The sequence below is a fragment of the Myxocyprinus asiaticus genome, chromosome 16 (assembly GCF_019703515.2).
Source record: "Myxocyprinus asiaticus isolate MX2 ecotype Aquarium Trade chromosome 16, UBuf_Myxa_2, whole genome shotgun sequence".
NCBI lineage: Eukaryota > Metazoa > Chordata > Actinopteri > Cypriniformes > Catostomidae > Myxocyprinus > Myxocyprinus asiaticus.
In genome coordinates, this window is record NC_059359.1 from 40070630 (window position 1) to 40076629 (window position 6000).

At 36.3% G+C, this 6000-nt stretch overlaps 1 long non-coding RNA gene across 1 annotated transcript; it reads right to left on the bottom strand.

The window, feature by feature from the left end:
* Nucleotides 1-380: 380 nt before the first annotated feature.
* LOC127454434 (uncharacterized) lies at nucleotides 381-5497 on the bottom strand. The gene is made up of 4 exons (XR_007899535.1): nucleotides 5436-5497; nucleotides 4490-4615; nucleotides 4285-4353; nucleotides 381-483 (listed from the first exon to the last, which is right to left on the bottom strand). It is a non-coding gene; the product is annotated as an uncharacterized LOC127454434 (long non-coding RNA).
* Between the last annotated feature and the right edge of the window lie 503 nt (nucleotides 5498-6000).

The window sequence follows — 6000 nt, forward strand, 5'->3', positions numbered from 1 at the left end:
CTTACGGGACTTTCACCTGTTTGTAGGCTATATTGATTTTATTTTAATTCCTTTTAATGTTTGAATTTGTATGTATTATTCACTGCAAAATGTGTGCTTGACATTTCACATTTTGCTTGACACCTCTTGCCTCCAAAATAATTCTGTTTCATGCAGATATTAATATCTGAAATACCAGGAGAAACCACAGTTAACAACATATTTCACAGTTAATGTACCCTACAAATTCAGCTTCACCTGGTAAGAAAAAAAAAAGAATAAAATAATTGTAGAATGGTTCTAAGTTCGTGGGCAATGGAGGAGTCCGGAGACAACAAAGCAGGTTCAAGGTCAGTATTTTTAATCGTCAGCTTTTACACAAAATTGACGGTAACTGTCAAAAAAGCACTCTCTCTTTCTGTGTTCAACTGCTGTGCTTTCTGGACACTCTCTCTCTCCCTCTCTGATGCTTCTGCATGCCTTTTAAGTCTCCCTCCGCCATCACTACAATGAGAGACAGGTGTTAGAGATAATTATGAGCCAGGTGACAAGCCTTACCACTCTCCCTCTCCCGCAGACCGACACATGACCACGCCCCACATGCCACAATAATATTTTTGTAAACAGTAATTGTTTAATAGTAATAATAATAATAATAATAATAATAATAATAATAATAATATTGGACTATTATTATGAAAAGGCATATGGACGTTTCCAGTTTAAGCCCCACCCACACCCTGTTCTATTCGAATACAGAGAGGGATCATTTTGTCAAATAAACAGATACAAATACAGATAATGGCTTTGCTGCACACCCCTACTGTACATATACTATTAATCTTACATTAATCTTGCTATTGTATTTCTGTATGTACTGGAAGCTTCTGATCAGAGGCCAAATTTGTGTGTGTGTGTGTGTGTGTGTGTGTGTGTGTGTGTGTGTGTGTGTGTGTGTGTGTGTGTGAGCACATCTGGGCAATAACAATGTTATATCTGATGGTATCAATTGGTAATACCATGGTACTTTGAGATACAGTTACCATATTTATGTACTATTCTGTATTTATATAGTGTTCAAAGTAAAGAATACCATGGTGCTACCATGGTAATTTGATATATGATTACCACATTCATATACAATTGAATGTGCATGGTGCTTTGAGGTAATTCAAAGAATACCATGGTACTACTATGGTACTTCAGTATATGACTACCATATTCATATACTATAATATTAACATGGTTCTCCCAGGTAATGGTACATGTCCAGAACACATGGTAATGTCATGGTCCTTTTTGTGTGTTTTCATGTAGGCTACTAAGTCTTTTGATAATCTTATGGTTGTAAAATCTTTACCTACAGTGCCATTCAAGCTGTACACGTGCTTAATAAAGACCTTCTTCATCACTGGCAAACGATAGGACACATTTGCAGGTTTGGTTTCCATTGATTGTAGATCCACTCTATCTTTATTTTCCGTATTTTAAAATATTCCGTGACAGTGTTGGCAAGTGACAGTGTGCACCAAATGATTCAGCAGCATGCGTGTGAGCTTTCGGAGTCATTCAGATTGAATCGCAAACCGATTCAGACTGCTTTGCTATAACGGGTGACCAATTAATTGTTAAGAACCGACTCAATTAATTTGTGCAACGTGCTACCTAATCAAAAATATATCTTCACTACTGAAAAGCTACTTAATTTAAGAACTAGCAAAGCTACCACCTCACTATTCAGAAACGTATTTAAGCTAATAGCTTTGCTATTTGTAGCGAAGCTACTGCCCATCACTGACTAGAGACTATACTGAGCTGTGACATAAAAGGCAGCAAACAGGCAAGTCCAATTCTTGGCAAAACATCTAACATAATGATATATATGACATGTATATGTAAATATAAATAAATAAAAGTGATTATCAGAATACAGGCCTTCTTTTCAGTGGCAAGGGCTAACTGGTTAACTGTACTAGCAAGGGCTAACTTGAACATGAAAAAAAGCCTTGACTCCTTAGTATTTGAACCTGATATTGATGTCATGTTGTCATATACTTACCAAGTATATTCAATAAAGATTTTAAAGTTTTTTTCCTTGTTGTGAAATATCCTCCCAACAAATTACTGCCCTAAAGTCAAAGACACTCATGCAGCATCTTTGCTTTGTAAAAAAAAAACACTGGGTGAAATATTGCAGGTTGGAAAGTAATTGCTGTAGATATGGGCTCTAAAAGACCTTGGCTAGCATGCTAATGCTAAACTACAACCACTAGCACTATGTTCACAGCATTCTACTGCCATTCACTTCTCTGTTCATCAAATTAAAGCTTGAAGGTGATATTTTGATCTTAGAGCTGACAAAGAAGGTAAGAGTTATTGCATCAGAACACCCACCATGTGCACTTACATAGACTACCGAGTGCTTAGCCCCTAGGACACAGCCAAACAGAGAGAAACACAGCTCAGCATGTTTGCTGGAAATCCAATTATTTGTCCAAAGCTTTAAATTCAAAAGTTGATTTAAAGTCCTAAAGCAATTATGACTCACTTGGAGTCAGCTGAGAAGGTGTAAAAGGCCAGCAGATCAAACTGAATTGTTTTTACCCTTCTTAATTCACAGTGACTGACTAAATTCTAACTCTCTTTCTCCTAAACGTCAAGTTTTTAGCACTTAAAGTTTGAAATTAGATTGCAGTGCTGTCTAGAGACTTTCCAGTGGCTGTTACCAAGGAGTCAAGGTTTGGGAAGTTAGTTTTTGCAGTTAACCTCCGCTGGTAAAAGCTCTGACTCCGCTGTTGTGCTTTTGCTGTTGATGGCCATTGAAAAGTTGCAGTGTATTCTGAGGAAATAGTTATAAATCACAAATATTTCATCATATATTTGTAGATGTTTTAGCAATGCCCAATTTTTGGATGGCTGTTAAAGTGTAAAATGGAATTTCAAATGGATATTTTACCTCTCTGCTGCCTGCAACGTCATAGCTCATGCACCAGACAGTCACTAGTGAAGGACTAAGGACTGTCCCCCAGCTGAGCCTGCTTTCTCACAAGTTTGTTTTTTGTTTTTTTCATTAATGTTAGTAAATCTTATGGAGTTTTGGGTTCCTTGCCACAGTCGCTTTTGGCTTGCTCACAGGAGGGCCTAAAGACAAGTAATTTTTAAAGCATGGTTTTCAAACACGTTTTCATTTAAACTGCTCAATGAGGACTTCAAGAACAAACATTACAACATCCTTTTCTGTAAAGCTGCTTTGAAGCGATGTGTTGTAATAAGTGCTATAAAAATACAAATGACTTGACTTGACTTTTTGCACCCTTCAGTTCGGAAATATCATAATAACGTGTTCCGAGCACATGAATGATCCGACGATTAAATGTTGGAAGTGGCTTGTCAATATGAAAGATGATAGAAGATTTAGCTAAATTATTTTAGTTTCAGTGCTTTATTTCAATAATATTAATTTGTTATATATGACAGATTATTTAGTCAACTAAAGTAAAGCTTATTACCCTTTTCGGTTTGTTTTAAGCAAATTAATAAATCATTTGTTAAATACCATCAGTGCAGGTTGACAAAAGTGATGAAGGTGTATTCACTTATGCTTATTCATCAGCACAAAAAAAAAAAAAAAAGCTTTGGCTTCTTCCACATTTTGTTTCTGACTTGAATGCTTGACATGTCTTAATAATGAATGTCCAACTCGGATATAGGAGCTTACCAGAAGCACTTAAAAGCTTGTGTGCTTGCTTGTGTTATCATCAGTCAATCAGGATATCTCCAGAGTAATCAGTCACATGACATTTACGGTTCAGGTGATTAACTAAAAACAAATATTTCCCATAAGCAAACATGGCAACATGCAGGTCGCATAGTTTAGAGTATTGGTCTCTGTTGAACAATAATGGCGTTTCCCAACCTGTTGCCATTTTCAAACCGGGATGGGCATTTTTCAACTGTCCAATGAAAGTAGGGAATCTCAATGTAGTAATCAGTGGGCGTTTCCAAACCAGGATGGGCATTTCTAAACTATCCAATGAAAGTAAGATATCTCAATGTAGTAGGCAAATCATGTAAAGCAGTTGAAAAACGCCCATCCCCATTTGAAAACGCCCACTGATTGGGAAATGCCTATTTTTGTTCTGCAGAGACACCATTCTCAATACTTCGGGCTGCATGCACCAGCTTAGAAACTGCCACTGAGATGAGTTGGAATACTAATGGATAACTCTCTAGGTATTATAGACCTCCTTGGCAATTAAACATGTATAGCGTTAGGAATCCTCCAGACCAGCAAAGGGCACATACTGTATACTTCCAATATCCTTATTCACACTTGATCTGTGGAAACCAGCCAGTAGCACCTAATGGGAGAATCTGTTGGAAATGAATATGAAACAATTCTGATAAATGTTTATAGTTACATAAGGTATTTTATGTGTTGTATTGGGTTTTATTTTGCATAAATGAAGCATTATATAAACTATTTCAAAATGGCCATATGACATTTTACCTTGTTTTTATTTCTATTCTGAGTAAATACACATTAAGGTGATTGATAAAACAGCTGAAAGTCAAGCATGAATTGCTGATTTGCCTTGGAGGGTTCCACTCTCAGGAGGCGACCTGCTCCTCTTTACTGTAGGGTAAAATCAATACAGTCAGCCATACAAGGACCACACTGAATGTTCCTTTAATGATGCATATGCTGTGTGCTTTAAATTATAATACTTTTATTTTGGAGGCTTCTCTCTGTAGACATACTGAAGCCCAAGGCACTGTTCCTCAACTTAGTGTTGTCCTATTATAGTTTGTTTCTCTTTTTCTGTCATATTCTCCCTGTCTTTGCAACTTTTTTTGAAAAAAAAAAAAAAAGAAAAAGCATAAAAAAAAAAATACATAAAAAAATAGGGAAATAATTTAAGACTCAGTCACCACTCAGTTTAATTGTATGGAGGAAAAAGATGCAAGGAGTCTAATACTGGGCCTAGCAGAAGAAAGATAGTCAAACGACATTAGGGTGAGTGGAACATATGATGACAAAATCTTCAATTTGGGGATAAAGATCCCTTTAAACTCACATCAAGTATCAGTCTCACTAAACAACGTCATAGAAAAGGTAAATACTGATCTTAGATGGGTTCAATATCCACTTTAGCTTTTTGTTTGTTCGATCTCATTGTAACCCTATGAGTACTGTAAAGGTCTAATCCTAGGACAGTGACTGACAAAATGTGCACTTTGTCACCTTTATAATGAATATTATAGTAAAACTGTTTAAATGATAAGCATGAACCCTTAGGGCTGTGTTGTTTTGCCATCCTGTGAATAAATCATTTGCATATCTGTTTACGATGATGGAAGCCCCGAACAGACTTCTTGTGAAAGTCACAGGAATATCATGCAATCAGTCAGGATGACATGTCAGACCTAGTCAGAATGGAATGAGCCGCATTTACCTGTTTAACCTTGGTTTTGCAAATCCGTAGAGTCATGCCACAAAAAACACAAAACTGCACTGCTTTATAACATTGGCACTATAACAGATCCAAACAACCACAGCAAATCTTAGTCCAAATTCCATGTGGACACACGTATCACACAAGGTTACAGCTGTGTGTATTTAAGCTTTTTACATGTGTTCATTTAGGCTTAATATGAAATGACAGTGCTATGTTAAGCCCACCGTAGTAGCGATGGATTTAATCTTTTACACCAAAGGCATATTAATACTTAAGCATCAAACAGTCCTTTCATTTCAATAATTAATGGCAATGTTCTGTATCCGATTTTCATATACAAAGGTACTTTTCACATAATTATATCATAGTGTAACAGTAATGCAAATTGCTCCAGAGATTTTTTTTATTTGTTTTTTCGCGCTGATTGAGATAATTGATATTATTGATATTTGGCGAGTAGGATAAGTAGGGCCTCATTAATGTAGTAAGGTGTTAATTCAACAATGGGCAATTTTGGCCTTGTGGACTTTAAGAAAACTCCCATAAAGCACACATTTCCCAC